Genomic DNA, 16,488 nt, shown 5'->3' with positions numbered 1-16,488 from the left:
AGAGAGAGAGAGAGAGAGAGAGAGAGAAAGGGAAGTGGGGAGGGAATATGTGTATGAATGATGAGAGAATTTAGTTACTTGTCTGTTGAGGCATTTTTGCCCCCGTGGTTCTGTCCAGATATCTCTTCTTTTTCACTTTGCCAACCTTGTCTACTCTTTGATACCCCTAATCTTCTCTGTTCATCAATCCACAGTATAAGGGCCTTCGTGTTGGTATCTGGACCTCACCCACTTATCTATACCTGTTTTCACCTCAGCCTGTGTATTTCCCAGTTCTTACATTCACATTACTGGCCTCAAGTGACAGTAAAATATGATAGTTTGGCAGAAGGTGCTTTTCCTTTATTTTTCCTAACTTCTAATGTTATGACTGTTTCTCTGTTTTTCTCCTTCACTGCCATCCTGTTCTCTAGTCTCCTGGGTTGTTCTCTCATTTCCATCCCAGCAATCTCTAAACCTATGCAACAAACCAACTCAGCAAACCTTGCTAACTGGAGACACCACAGGGGGCTGATGCACATGAGCACAAAAGTAGGATAATGGGCAGCTACAGAAGCAGTGGGGCTCAGAAGGTGGAAACCATCAAGCTCCCCCACAGGCTTCACCAAATGATTATGCTGAACCTTGACCCAGCATACAGTCCCTGCTTTTTCCCTATGCTTGTTCATAGTTCTGATCGTAGCCTCCCATTACTGGTTATTTTGAGCTGAGTCTCCAAGGTCTTCACATCCTCTTTGACTTTTCCCACCCTTGCATTTAGCTGCCCTGCCCAACCTGCCTCTCCCAGTCTCTCTGATCTCTCATTTTTCTTCATCTCCTTTCTCCTCTGCCCTCTCACCTATTCAGTGACTCTCACAGCAGTTCAACCCCCCTGAAGATTAAAGAATAAGGATTATAATTAGAGCATAGGGGCCCATTGTACCCTTTGGTAAGGGAGACGCTGATTTCTGGAGGACAATAAATCTTGTCAGATTCAACTTAGTATTTTAAAAACATTTTCTTCACATGGGAGAAGCTTTGGGTATTCTTTTTTTTTTTTTTTGTATTTTTCTGAAGCTGGAAATGGAGAGAGACAGTCAGACTCCCACATGCGCCCGACCGGGATCCACCCGGCATGCCCACCAGGGGGCGACGCTCTGCCCACCAGGGGGCGATGCTCTGCCCCTCCGGGGCATCACCCTGTCGCAACCAGAGCCACTCTAGCGCCTGGGGCAGAGGCCAAGGAGCCATCCCCAGCGCCGGGGCCATCTTTGCTCCAATGGAGCCTCGGCTGTAGGAGGGGAAGAGAGAGACAGAGAGGAAGGAGAGGGGGAGGGGTGGAGAAGCAGATGGGCGCTTCTCCTGTGTGCCCTGGCCGGGAATCGAACCTGGGACCTCTGCACGCCAGACCGACGCTCTACCACTGAGCTAACCGGCCAGGGCGCTTTGGATATTCTATAAAAAGTGTCCGCACTTCTCTTTCCATTACCTCAGATTTTTCTTGGTCCTCTCTGCTGCCATTTAAAACTTTATTTACTATCATTGTATCTCCTTTTCTCTCACATCAGAAATTATTTTTCCTCTTTTTTATTTTAAATTAAATAAGAGCAGGGGAGGCAGAGAGACTCTCCCATGTGACTTGACCAGGATCTACTAGGCAAGTCCCCTATGGGGGGATACTCTGCCCATCTGGGGACTTGATCCATTTCTCATCAACCCAACTATTTTTAATGCCTGAAATGAGGCCATAGAGACCTCCTCAGTGCCCAGGGCCAACTTGCTGGAGCCAATTGTGCCATGGCTGCGAGATGGGGGAGAAAGAGATAAAGAAAGGGAGGGAATGGAAAAGCAGATGGTCACTTATTTTGTGTGCCTTGACTAGGAATCAAATCTGGGACATCCACAGGCCAGGCTGATGCTCTACCACTGAGAAAACTTTGAAAGGGTCATTTTTCCTCTACTTACCCAGATGTTTTAGATAGATGTTATGTTCATAATTACACTTTGGTTCTTTATTGCAGGGTCACCATTAAACACCATCTTTAGATTGTCCTCATTGCTACATTGTACCTGCTAAGGTCAATCCCACCACAATCTTTAGACATGTCTTTAGTGTTCAAAACTAACCCAAATTACATGCAGAGAGTTTAGACAGATTCTGTGACATAGCCCTTAATGTATGGTCATTTTTTTTTTTTGCTATTACAGTTGCATTATACCAAAAATAATAAGTAATGGAGTGGCATCATTAAGAATTTCAACTTTAGAATCAGACAAATCTAATTTAATTATAAGATCCACCATTTAAAATCAGCTTGACTTGTAAAATCCTATATAACTACTCAGAGTTTGAATTTTTGCATTGATAAAATAAATGTAATAACAGCACCAATCATATAGGCTTATTATGGTCTTTCAAGTGCTATAAACAAAGAATTTATCACATTGCCTAGAACATAAAAAAGTGCTTCAGAAATGATTATTATCATCTTCATTTCTATTCAAATTTGTAAGATGTAGTTTGTATTGGTAAGTGGCAATTGTAGGGCAAAGTAATCTATAAATTCATTTCTACTAAATGTTAAAATCTAAGTAAATTTTATTTTCTCAGATCCACCTCTTTTATGATGATTCCGGTTTTTAATATATCTATATAAGTGATAGAAACGATCAAAACAACAAAAAATAATTTTTACATCCTGAAAACAGAAGCCACTGTACTTGTGTCCATTCAGAGTTTATATTCTACAGATTGGAGATATTGGGAGACCTCTAAGTATGGACTTTATTACTACCACATGGACTAGTGGAGCCTCACCTGTAAAAGACAGAAAATAGTCAAACAAGAATCACGAAGTTTAGGAGAATCTAGGGAATGCTGTGCTAAAAAAGAGGAGGAATATAGCCATAAAAATAGAGCACTAATTTTACTTCAGGCATGGCATTTTCATTTCTGGTTCTCCTCCAAGGTAAAGCTCCCTAATTCTGCCAGATTCTGCTTGCATAAGTTTGTATGTTGCATTTGGCATTGCTCTGTATGCCAGGCGGGTAGCTAATTCCTGTGATCCTCCTTTTCTTTCCTGATATTTCCAAAAGAAAATGTCCCCTTGTGCTCGTTGACCTAACAATGAAGTGGTGGTGAGTAGATAGTACCTCCCAGGGAGTGCTTCACAGGCACAGTATTTTAATGCGATGTTCTCTCCATCCAGAGTCTGAGTCACAGCCCATGCTCCATGGCACTCCACCACCTGCCTCCTACAGTGCTTACTCTGAACACCTGAGACACAAAGGCAGCTAGAGCTATTTTAGGGGATAATTTCCTGTGCTGCCACTTAGTTCTACTATATTAAACAGTTTCTCTGCTTCCACTTACAAAATTCTGGAGTATAACGGATTATAGAGAGCACTAATTTCAGCATTTCCCAAGCTGTTGCGAAGTAATATGCCCACTATCCCAGGAGATGGCAAAGTGCACAAAAGAGGAGGAGACTCTGTGGTCAAACAATTTAGCTAAATGTTGTAAAAAAAAAAATACATTGGTTTTTACAGTATAAGGTTGAATTCTCATAAACTTTACTGTTTAATGAAACTATGAACCTAAAAACAAACAAATAAACAAAAGCATAGAGTAGGTAGCACTGCTTGGCTTCCTTTAGCATCTTCTGGTGCATAAACATTATGCAAAATACTTTGGGAAGTATCCTAGTGATTCCACCTGTTTATTCTACAGATAAAAAGTAACAATGCCATTGTCAAGAGAAAAGTCTGCCCTTTACTTTTAATAAAAATCAGGGTCCAGTTTGAAAGCATGAAAAACTCACAACAATCGGCAAACCTAGATATCCTAGCTTCCTGTTTGACATTATAATAGCTGGCACTCATAGCCCTTTCCTGTTCCCGGGACATTTTCTGCCTTCCCTGCGCAATGGTATAAACAGCCTCTGTAGCCTCTGCTGTCTCCAGACGTGGATGCCAATTTTTCTTTTGTATCCATGATAGAAAATACCAGCCCAAAACTTGTTATTGCCTGGTTTTCAGTCTAATCACCTTCACCACTTCTCACATGCACATCTTATTCAGTGTGAACGCTAATAGTATCACACCGATAGTGACATGGCCATTTCATTTTTTGATTTATTGCTTTAGTTGTTCATTTAAAATGGATATAACTGCACTGTGCCTTTCCTTATAATTCACAATAATAGCCTTTGCACTATTTAGAAATTAGTTATTTTTATTACAAAGTATATATTTGCTATGTGTTTAGGAATCTAGACATGCATAATATATATATATATATATATATATATATATATATATATATATGATAGAAAAGATGAGTGACAGTTCAGATTAGGGAGTGACAGTTCAGATTAGGAAGAATAAATACTTTCTCCATCTCAGACATAAGAAGTCATTATGGTTAGAGGGAAAAATATATATATATATTAAAATCTATTTCTTTTTCTTTACTTTTTTGACAGAGACAGAGAGGGACAGACAGATAGGAAGGGAGAGAGATGAGAAGCATCAATTCTTCATTGCAGCACTTTAGTTGTTCATTGATTGCTTTCTCATATGTACCTTGACTGGGGAGCTACAGCAGAGTGAGTGACCCATTGCTCAAGCCAGTGACCTAGGAGTTCAAGCCAGCAACCTTTGGGCTCAATTCAGCGACCATGGGGTCATGTTTATTATCCCACCCTGAAGCCGATGACCCTGCGCTCAAGGTGGTGAGCCTGTTCTCAAACTGGCAACCTCTGAGTTTTGAACCTGGGTCCTCTGCATCCCAATCCGACACTCTATCCACTGCGCCACTGCCTGGTCAGGCTAATGTCTATTTCTGTTTGTATAAGCCAAATTTTTCCAGGCTTATGGTTAGAGGGAAAAATATATGTTAAAGTGCATTTGCCCTATTGCTCCTAAAACAGCAAAATAAAAGATTGCCAATGCATATTAAGCATCACAACCCTCCCTGTGCTGCAGATGCAGAGGTCTGTCTTTTTCCAGTGTGGAACATTCCTTACTACCACCATCAACAGTCAGTGGCATTGTTTATTTTGTTCTTTAGATTCCACATTCAAGTGAAATCATATGGTATTTGTCTTTCTCTGTCTGACTTATTTTACTTAGCATAATATAAACAAACAAACAAGTCAGAAACAGACTGATAGATACAGAAAACAATAGATACATAGATACTGGGCATTGCCAGAAGGAAGGGAGTTGGAGAAGTACAAATGGGTATTTAAAAAGTAGTCATGGGGATGTAAAGTACAATCTAGGTAAATATAGTCAATGGTATTGTAATATCTATGTATGGTGCCAGGTCCAGGTAGGTACTTGAATTATCAGGGGTATCACTTTGTAATTTATATAATTGTCTAACTACTATGCTGTACACTTGAAACTAATATAAAATAATATTGAATGTTCACTTAGTTGTGTCACTGATTGCTTATCATGTGTGCCCTGGCTGGCACTTGAACCAGCCAAGCTCACGGCCCCAAGACTGAGCTGGTGACCTAATATTGAATGTCAACCCCCTGCCAAACAGTCAGTGTGCCTTCCAGATCATCACAGAAGGGAAAGGAAAAATCCTTCATAGTACACACACAAGCACACACCACGTTACATGCACATTAAACCAACCTATCATGAGGGAAAAAAGAAAATCTTGTTAGTAATGTGATTTTTTGAAACTGTCAAAGAGATTTCGCTCCCCCTATTTTTTTGGCAATCTAATAAAATAATATGCTCTTATTTTCTGTTCTCTCTCTCTCTCTCTCTCTCTCTCTCTCTCTCTTCTCTCCCTGCCTTCCTTCCTTGTCCCTCCCTCCCTTCCCTCTTGTTCCCTGAATCCCTTATTGTACCTCTCTGAGTCATTTTTTTTTATCTCCTACCCATCACATTTTCCTCCTTCTGTCAATATGTTTATCTCCTTAGCTATGTTCCTTCTCCTCTGTCAGTATGTATACTATCTCTTTCTCAGTCTCTACCTTTCTCCCTCCTTGTTCTAGTCCCTCACCTAACACCAAACTCCTAACATTGGTTGGGCATGTATTTATTGTCATTTTATTGTTTGTAAATATTGTTTTTTCTTAAAGAAGACACTGTAACATTTCATGAAATACTAGTTTGGTAGGGATGAACTACTTCAGCTTTATCCAGTCTGGTAAGATCTTTATAAAACACTTGATTCTAAAAGATAGTTTGGCTGGTTAGAGTAATCTTGGCTGTAGGGCCTTATTTTGTATCACTTTGAATATTTCTTGCCAATCCTGTCTGACCTGCAAAGTTTTTTTTTTTTGAGAAATCAGTTTTATGGGAGCTCCCTTGGAGGTAATTAACTGCTTTTTCCTTCCTGATTTCAAGATTCTCATTTTGTCTTTAACCTTTTACATTTTAATTATGATGTGTCTTGATGTGGGCCTCTTTGAGTTTGTTAATATTGTTGGGAACTCTGCACTCCCTGAAAATGTATGTCTATTTTCTTTACCAAGTTAGGGATTTTTTTGTGTGTGTGACAGAGACAGAGAGAGAGACAGAAAGAGGGACAGACAGGGACAGACAGACAGGAAGGGAGAGAATGAGAAGCATCAATTCTTCAATGCAACACCTTAGTTGTTCATTGATTGCTTTCTCATATGTGTCTTGACTGGGAGCTATAGCAGAGTGAGTGACCCCTTACTCAAGCCTGTGACCTTGGACTTCAAGCCAGCAACCTTTGGGCTCAAGTCAGCGACCATAGAGTCATGTCTATGATCCCACACTCAAGCCAGCAATTCAATTCTCAAGGTGGTGAGCCCACTCTCAAGCCAAATGAGCCTGTCCTCAAGCCAGCAACCACAGGGTTTAGAATTTGGGTCCTCTGCGTCCCAATCTGATGCTCTATTCACTGTGCTACCTCGTGGTCAGGCTTTTTTATCATTTTTTAAAATACATTTTCAATTTATTTCTTTCTCTCTTTTTTTTTCTGACACTACCACAATGCAAATGTTGGTAAAAATAACATTGTTTTAGAGATTGCTTACACTTCCTCAATTTTTTTTCCTATGGCTTCTTTTTCTTTTTCGCCATTTGTATTAGATGTATTTTGCTTCCTTGTATACCAAATAACTGTTTTTGATTCTTGGCTTTATCTACTCTACTCTTATCTCCCTATAAATAATCCTTCATTTCAGTTAGTGTATCTTTCATTTCCAAGTGGTACTTTTTTTATAGCTTCCATGACTTTTTTATACTGTTGATGTTCCCTTAAAGTTTATCTACTCTTCACCTATTTCATTGAGTATCTTTATAACTAGTATTTCAAAATGTATATAGTAGATTGCTTGTCTCCATTTTGATTAGTTTTTATTTTCTGGAATTTTGTTTTATTCTTTTATTTGGAACATATTTATTTGTTTCTCACTTTTCTTTATTTCCCTGTGTTTGTTTCTATGTATTAGTAGAGCCACTATGTCTTCTGGGCTTGGTAAAATGGCCTAATGTAGTAAGTGTCCTGTAAGGTAGAGTGGCACAACCTCCCCATTCACCTGAGCTAGGCTTTCAGCTGTGCCCCCTTGTGCGGGCTCTTTACACCCTCCTGTTGTAATTGAGCCTTGGTTGCTGTTGGCACATCAATGGGAGGGATTTACCCCAAGGTTCATCGGTTGCAAGGACTGGCTGTGTCCATCATGGAGGATCATCTGTGCAGGACTTACTTTAACAGGGCTCTGGTGCCTGCTTAGTCTGTCCATTGAGTGTGTTGCTTGGGGAGTTGCTTGCGTGATGCTTCAACATGGTCTGAAGCTGTCCATCAGGTGTGCTGGCTTTGTGACCTCCCATGAGGTGCAGGTAAACATTAGCCTTCATCTGTGTACTGCCCAGGGCTACTGAGCATGAGCTACAAAGCATTCTGCAGATCACTGACACTTGTGCTGGGCTTAGAAGTACCCAAGAGGGGTCAAGCTATAAACCAAGTCTGGCGGCTGCTGGTGACAAACCTGGGACCACTTAGCAAGATGTATGGGGTGCAGTGAGGCCAGATGCACTTTGTTTGGGATGTTTTAGAAAAGTCTAAAGCATGAACTGAGACAGGCCTTTCATATGGAAAAGCAAGTGAAAATGGCTATGGAGGGCCCAAAAGTTGGGTGGGTGGGGGTCTCAGGAAATCACCAGGGCGAGGCAAACAGTACAAGCCAGTTTGATGGAGATTCAGATATGGCATCCACCTGTTGGTATATGGGGAAAAAAAACTCAGAAAGGAACAATGGTCTCTGTCAGTGCTTCTGTCTGAAAGAAAGCTGCCTTTTCAGTTCTTGTTCTTATGCCAGACATTTCAGTTTCTCCCCAAAGTTCCTGATGTCTTTAGAGCTGCTGCACCTGTGCTGGAACTCAGAGGGAATGATTCTGAATAAGTCTGTGTGTTGCCCCTTTAAGAGGGACACAGAAGCCCTCCATCTCACTCAGCCAGAAGTTATGAGGACTCCTCTTTCCAATACTGCAACCCTGGGCTGGGACTCCTCACTTCTCAGGAGGGATCTCCACAGCCTAGATATCTCTTCTGATTTTTATCCACTACATGTGGGTGTGGGACCAGCTTGTTTTGCATCTCTGCCCCTGCTACCAGACTCATGTAGTTTCTTCTTTAAATCCCAAGTTTTGGGACTCTTCATCTGCTAGATTTCAGGCAGTTTTAAATGACGGTTGTTTTGTAGTTTAGTTGTATTTTTTATGTTAAACACATTTTCATTTAAAACTATTTTAATGTGGAAGTGTGAGTCACTGATAGTGCAAATAGAGTTTTTGAGACTCAGGTGTGTATTTCTCTAAAATAAACAAAATGACCTTGTCACATGAAGGAAAATAACTCTTCTGTATTTCTACTTGTCTCCAGTTATCAAATTTTAGCTTCCGATGGAAATTAAAATTTCAAAAAGTTTGTATGCCACCATAAAGCAGACAACTTTTCAATATTCAAATAATTTCCTGATGAGATTTATGGTGATTATATCAAGAGCAATTTTTTGGTATTCTATTATTAAATATGTGAATAATTTAAATATGTACATATTGCTTCATTGGACTGGCATTCAGATGTATTTACATTATAGTTCTGTGGCTCACTGATGTCTAAAATTTAGCCTCAACTTCATTTCTCCATCCATAAATTAGATCTAGTGTACTCATTTTCAGAAAGTTTATGAGTATTAAATGGAATAGTATATATAAACATATTAACATATTGTACAACCTAAATAAAAGTTATTCTACTTTATTAACATAAATGTGATAACCATGCCTGTTTCATAGGATATTTTGCCGATTAGATAATAGAGTAAATGGAAAGTATCTCAAAGAGTGTTAACTTCTTTATTCTGCTTCTTCTTCCCTTTCTCCACCATTCCTATCTCTAATCTAAAAATAAAATATACATTCTATAACATAATCCAGTTTAGAAAACAGAAACTACATCTGTTGTTTTAACAAAGAAAATATAAAGCATAGGTTAAGAACAGGTTGCTGGCCCTGGCCAGTTAGCTCAGTCAGTTAAGAGCATCAACCTGAAAAAGCAAGGTTGCAGGTTTGATCTCTGGTCAGGGTGCACAAGGGAAGTAACCAATGAATGCAAGAGTGGAACAACAAATGGATGCTTTTCTTCCCCTCCCATCTCTCTCTCTCTGTCTGTCACTATCAGTGATTAAAAAACAGCTGAGGTCTGGTCAGATAGCCATATAGCTCAGCTGTAGCATTGTCATAGAGCGTGGACGTTGCTGGTTCAATTCCCTGGTCAAGGCACATACAGGAACAGCCGATGTTCCTGTCTCTCTCTTTACCTCTCTTCTCTCTCTCAAAAAAAAAAAAAAACAACAAAAAGAAAAACAAAACAAACAAACAAAAACAACCCACAAAAAACAAGTGTTGTATAACTAATGGAACAAAGGGATCTCTGAGGATATACAGAGAGTAGGCACAGGAAGCAGCTCACCCTTAGTACTTGAGGAAGAGAAGGAAAAATGAGGGTTTCTAAGAGTTTGGAAAAAGACCCTGTAGATCTGAGGTCCACACTTTTTAATGTGGTGCTATACAGGCAGTGTTGGTATCTCAGGACTCAGTGGAGACTGGGAATTTAAACTCAAGACTCTCAGCAGGGAATGCAACCAGCCTAATACTGGCACTGTTGAGAGGGCAGAATGAGCTGATTCTGGAAGGGTGTGAAAGAACTGTGAACAAATTAATTTTTGCTAGCAGGACAAAGAATGATTATGAAGACAACATTGGCAATGAATAAATATGAAGGAATAAGCTCCTTGCTGCCCACATTCTGCCTCCCTCCAAACTAGCCTCTCTGCAGCGCCCCTCTTGCAGAACTTAACAGGAAGTCAGCTGGCAAAAGAGAATGTCTGAGGACACCCAGTTCCAAATTCTCAGTGCGGGATATACATAGAAGCTGGATTTGGGGCTATGAAACTAGCTTAAAAAGTGACAACATTCTTATTTTTCTGCTATTAAGAGTCAACTTAGAGTGTCTGTCTTTGTTCAAAGAATGTACCAGAAGTGAAACTTATCAAGAGGACTTGAGATGTCATTATTACTGGACAGAACCCATGGACTCATTTTCATATCTCGTTTTTGGGAAGAGAGACTAACTTGTGCCATCCAGCACAACTGTAATGACTATTTCTGCAAAAAAAGTAATACATGAAGCCACCAGGAGAGTAAAGCAATAACACAATTTATTCTAAAGAGACTAATTTAAAATTGATCACTATGACATGCCTCCTCAGGCTTGAGATGTTTTACACAATCAAGTTTTCAGTATTTTCATTAGTGTGATTTGCATAACCAAGAGCTTATTTAATTATATTTTTTGTAGAAGATCCTGTTGTAATGAAACCAAAATAGCTATTAAAGAGAGAGACCTAGGCTGGCAAATAAATGTGATTTTATTGTATTCTATGTGATTGCAGTGCAATTTCTTTAAATAAATTTAATTTGTAATATATGTGTGTATGTGTGTATGTGTGTGAGAGAGAGAGAGAGAGAGAAAGAGAGAGAGAGAGAAAGAGGTGTCTAAAAATTGCTACATTTTCAATAAATCATAATAATTGGTAAATTTCTGAATGAGGTTTCTATTTGCAAAATTGTCAAGGCTATAAATATACACATACACACATATGTATGTTATATGTTTTTCATAATAAAGTTATAAAGGTAATAAATAAATATATTTCAATATCACCATGGTTTTATTTTATGCATTACTCTTTTTTAAGGGCAGACACAAGCATCTTAAAGAAAGAAAAGTTATAGTATTCAAATTTCTTTTTCATTTTGATTGCTTTCATGCTTTTTCTCAGCATTTAAATGCTATTACTGATTATGTAGATTATTTATTTGAAACAGATTGGTAGAAAAAATTTGGTTTGATGTGGAAGCTGTTTTACACCTTATTTATTCCTATCTAATATCTATATAAGAATACCCACTGAGTTACAGAAACATATATAATGAAATTAATTATTTGAAAATGCAAACAATGGTGTTATCCAGAATGGTTACATTGTATATTGGATGGGAATGCATATGCAAAGATTTGTTTTTAGAATCAGAGCAAAAGCAGCCTGATAGAAAATGACAAAAGAAATTTGAGATAAGCACCCTTGGAAGAAGGAAAGTTTATTTTCCATCTTCACAAGATTTATTTATTTATTTATTTATTTATTTATTTATTTATTTATTTAGAGAATCCTTTGAGGATGTTTTCAAGATGTAGAACACTTATATGTGAAGTATCCCAAATGAAGTTGGAGCATCCACATTGAAATTACTTCACATTGTGGTAAGATGAAATAATTCTTGATATATTCACCTTTGGACAATGTAATGAGACATCTATGTGTGTGTAAATAAGTATTGTGAAGTTTTGTAATGCAATATGTAAGTCTGAGATTCAAAACTACTTTTTTTCTTTATTTTACAATGATTTTATGACTAAGAGAAGTGGGGCACAGTAAAGAACTCAAATTTGTTACTATTAGTTTCTTACTTTACGGTTTACATTATTTATATTAGTTGATAGGTGAGTACAACAGTTGGAGGAGGTAGGTATATCAGCCTCACAGTACAGATGTGGAAATGAAGATCAGAGAAATTACAATGTTGTCCAAGATCATGCAACTAGGAAGCAACACAAGAGGATCTGACTCTACACTCTGTTATGTCTCATGTCACTCTGCCTCTAACATTTGTGACATGCGAGGAGCCAAAGAATTAGCACAGCCCCAAAACAAGACCCTTAAGTTTTACCCTGGCATTTAGAAAAAACATAATTGCCTTCCTTCAGATAGAAAATCAAAGTGAGGGAATTTTCTTTGTATTTTCACTGCTCTTGAAAATAGAAAGATTTCTGTAAGTCTTGACTAGTTACATAGATAATGGTGTTTCAAAGAAATTGAAAGTTATAGAATAACTGACATAAGAAATGTGTGCTATAATTTCCCAACTTACCTTCGCTCTAAAATGAAAATCTGCAGTAGGCTTCCTTTATACAAATACCCTGTCATGGCTGATGGCATACTTTAATGATACTCATGCCAATCCCTCCATTATGACCAACTAGTATAAAACTCAAGTAACTTGAGTCTCATTTCCTGTTTCTCTTACTTGTGAATTGTGATGTTGCTGCACAGTTTCACTGAAATAAGAGATAATAAATGGAGAGCACCTATAATTCTTCTGGCACATAGTAAATACCAATAAATACAAGCCATATCAAAAACCTTATGAAGTAACAGCTATTAAAATATAAGCCAGTATTTTGTTGTAGGTATATCCATGAAAATTTGTAATTAAAGAGATGTTTATGTGAACGATTCTATTCAACATTATATAAAGTTAGGTTCAAATGTATTTTATTTATGTGAAAGACATTTGTTTGGGGTGAATTGCAATTCACTGATTGAAGCCTTTCAAAACTTCAATATATTTTAGAGACATTAGTTTATAAATGACAGAATAAAGGCTCTTTTGTTCTAGACACTCTGGAATACCACTAGATATAGTTGATCTAGCTGTCCTGCCTGAAAATTTTCTAACACATTTTTTTCTAGTGATTGCAAACCAGATACCTACTCTGTCCCCGTGAGTCAGATTCACTCAGCTTTTCAACAGTGACATCTCGGAGTCTGTGAAACATCTTCTAGAAGGCTTCGTGCTACAGAGTTATGCTTCTGTGTTGGCAATATTCAGCAATATTTTTGTGAAAACAGATACCATTCCTACAGTTGAAGATTACATTTTAATCTTCTATGTTGTGAAATGGGGGTAAAAGCCAGCTTTTAATGTACAATTCTGAGAAGAAACCTCAATCATCCTCTAGTTCCAATGCATGGTTCATTTTTTTTTTTTATGGTGGAGTAAGCCTATAAGATTAATGAATGCAATGACGATATTAGGCTAGAATCACCAACATAGACTAAGGCTCCTCGCAGAGCATTCTGAGAAGGGAATTTAGGCTCCTTTTTATTTAAGCTACTTAGAATTACTTTACATTCTGAAAATACCTGCAAAATTGTTCATGTCTCTCCTATAATTTATTACTTCTCAATTTAAGAGTTTTTACATTTGGAGAGAAGATGCTAAACAATCCTGAATATCCACTTTACATCCAGCTTTGCATTGAGTAAAAAAGTCATGTTGTTTCTTAGGAATATAATTTTTGTCACTTAGGACCTCATTTCTGTTTGTTTTTTTCTCTTTAATAACCCTTTAGTTGTTTCAGGCTTTACTAACCTTATTTACTTCTTGCCTTACTAACTCTAAAAGAGTGAATTACTTAATTTATTTTAATCCCAGTAATCTCATCATAGTATGAGGATCATTGCAGACATTGATTACAAAGAAAACGTGTAAATCACCTAGTGCCTGGAACATTGCTAATGATCTTATATGATAGCTACATTTCTACATCTGCTAGTAGGTTTGATAATATGTGAATTCCCCATATACAGGGGGTCCTTAGGTTACGACACAGTTCCGTTCCTACCATAGTGACGTAACCTGAATTTTGTTGTATGTCAAAACACACCCTAGTCTAAGTCACTTACCTATCGTAACACAGTTGTAAAGTCATAATCTAGAACATAAAAACACAACTAAGCCACAGAAAAAAAGGAAAAGGACATAAATATACACTACTATATACTATGCTGTAGTAACAGAAAAAATGTCAAAAAATGAGTGTTAAAAATAATTCCTTCCCTTTATTCCTGTGGTTGGCTTACACACTGGAAGGGGCATTGCAAGGTGGGAGAGCGTGACCTAGTCAGAGGAGGAAGCTGGAGAGGCAGGAGAACCTGCAGAAGGTGCTGGAGATACTGGGTCAGGTGAATCAGGATTGCCTAAAGAACATGAAGAATATGCAGGAGATGATTCTACCTGAACCACAGGTGTTTAATCTCAAGAAGGAGCTGACATAGAGGGTACAAGATCTGTGGCAGGCCTCTCTACCTTCTTAAAGAATTGTTCCAGGCTAGTCTGTAAATACGACATAGTCCATAAGTATGATGCTAATGGTGTAAGCTGAAATACTCATGTCTCAATTTTTTAAAATTTTTATGGAAGTGAGTGTTGTAAACTCAAACTGTCATATGTCAAGACTGTCACATCCCAAAAACCCTCTGTGTTCATTAAGAACTCCTTGGAACCTTCCAGAGTAAGGACAAAATTGTTTTAAAAGATTGGAGTTACTTATGAAGGGGAGGGAGTTGTTATAGGAACATTTTACTTCCAATTATTAGGACAAAATAATGAAGTTTGTTTGTATTATTCATATGGTAATGTCCCTTTGTCATAAGCTTTTTCATATTTGTGTCTGTGGGCCAAATAGTTCTGAAGCTTTAGAGTGTTTACAAACCTGGAGAGTTTATAAAATGCATAGAGCACAGGATGTTGTTCTCAGAATTTTGTTTTTATAGGACAGACTGGGCTTGGATCCTGAGCATCTACATATTACACATGATTATTTGGTACAAGAGAAATTCTGGTGGCATGCAACTGGTACAACTGCTTCCTAATCCCAGGATAATTCAATTTTTCCAGTCATGATTTTTTTTATGGCATCCAGCAGCACAGGCACATATGGGAAAAATAATCTTGTATTTGTTTTGTTTAAGCTCCTCAACAGTTAATTCATCATCACTGGCTGAGTTAGACTTTGAAAAGCATCAGTGAGAGTAGGCCCATTTCATCTGCTTTATAAAGCTACTCAGAAAGTTTTTCAAAAAATATCTCAAGATTCTTTTGCAAATTTTTGTTGTTTTTCAGCAATGTGCTTGTTCTGCTAGCTCCATAATCTAGTTTATTTTAACTGCAATTCTGCTATGTCACATGCTCCCTTTCAAACTACTAGTTTGACCACTATATTGGCACTCTGGGTTTCAGCCTGAGATTCCGTGGCTCTTTATTTTGCTCTGTAATAGTACAGCTTCTGACTAGCAGAGTGCGTGCTCAGTATGTGCCTTAAAATATGTCATGGTTGGCCCTGGCTAGTTGGCTCAGTGGATAGAGTTGGCTAGGCATATGGATATCCCAGGTTTGATTTTCAGTCAAGTCACAAAGAACAAGTGACTGTCTGCTTCTTTCCCCATCCCTGCCCCCTTTCTCTACCTCTTCCCCTTCCATAGCCAGTGGCAGAGGAAGGTTCAAGTGTTGGCCCTGAGCGCTGAGGATAGTTCCGTTGGTCTGAGCATTAGCCTCAGGCATTTAGGATAGCTTGGTTGGTTGGAACATTGGCTCTAGATGGGGGTTGCTGGGTGGATCATGGTCAGGGAACATGTGAGAGTCTGTCTATCTCCGTTCCTCTCACTTAAAAAAAAAGTCATGATTGGTTGACAACTTCAATGGCAATATTTTATTATTCTCTTGTCACTCATGCTCATGCTTCTTCTATTTCTGAACATACTTATTGGCAGTTTCATATTAATGGTCTAAATAAGTATTTCATTTAAATCCCCTAAAACACTTGAGGTAAGTATAATGACCACATTTTAGTCACTGGCTCAGCTAAGACTTGCTTAGCATTTCTTTATCAATAAGCCTCCTAGTTGCTCACTCTTTAGTAGGGAAGATAAATAAAATGTGTGTGTTTTGTTTGGGACATCTTTAAGTTTAACAGCATAAAGCCTAAGTCTTAGGGGCAAGAGTCAGAGAAGAAAACTGCTCAGTTTTACTGGACAGGGAAGAAGGGTCTAAGATCAGGATATGTTTCATGGAGATTCTACTTTAATTGAATGTGGGAAGAAGATGAAGCAGACTCTGACAGATTGAATGATTGTTTTCATAATGTCATGGACAGTTAATGGCAGAGGAAGAACAGGAATTCTTGCAGGTACTTCTGATATCATAGTCCATACCATCAGCAATTCTTACTATAGAGTTCTTCAGGTTTTTTTTACTCTTTTGGCAATTGGATGCTAGTCACAAGTTTGCACTCCTCCCACCTTCATCAGGATTACATTTGCT

The 16,488-nt window shown here is 38.2% G+C and overlaps 1 protein-coding gene across 1 annotated transcript in view; it reads left to right on the top strand.

Moving 5' to 3' along the window:
- LINGO2 (leucine rich repeat and Ig domain containing 2) overlaps positions 1-16,488 on the top strand; it is a 1,440,550-nt gene that overhangs the window by 279,025 nt on the left and 1,145,037 nt on the right. The window contains exon 2 of the mRNA XM_066257388.1: positions 11,710-11,806. The gene's annotated coding sequence lies outside the window, so the exon portion shown is untranslated. The remainder of the gene's footprint in view (positions 1-11,709; positions 11,807-16,488) is intronic.

The sequence above is a fragment of the Saccopteryx bilineata genome, chromosome 2, assembly GCF_036850765.1.
Source record: "Saccopteryx bilineata isolate mSacBil1 chromosome 2, mSacBil1_pri_phased_curated, whole genome shotgun sequence".
Taxonomy (NCBI): Eukaryota; Metazoa; Chordata; class Mammalia; order Chiroptera; family Emballonuridae; genus Saccopteryx; species Saccopteryx bilineata.
The sequence above is the reverse complement of the archived record's forward strand: the minus strand, read 5'-3'. Positions and strand labels throughout refer to the sequence as shown.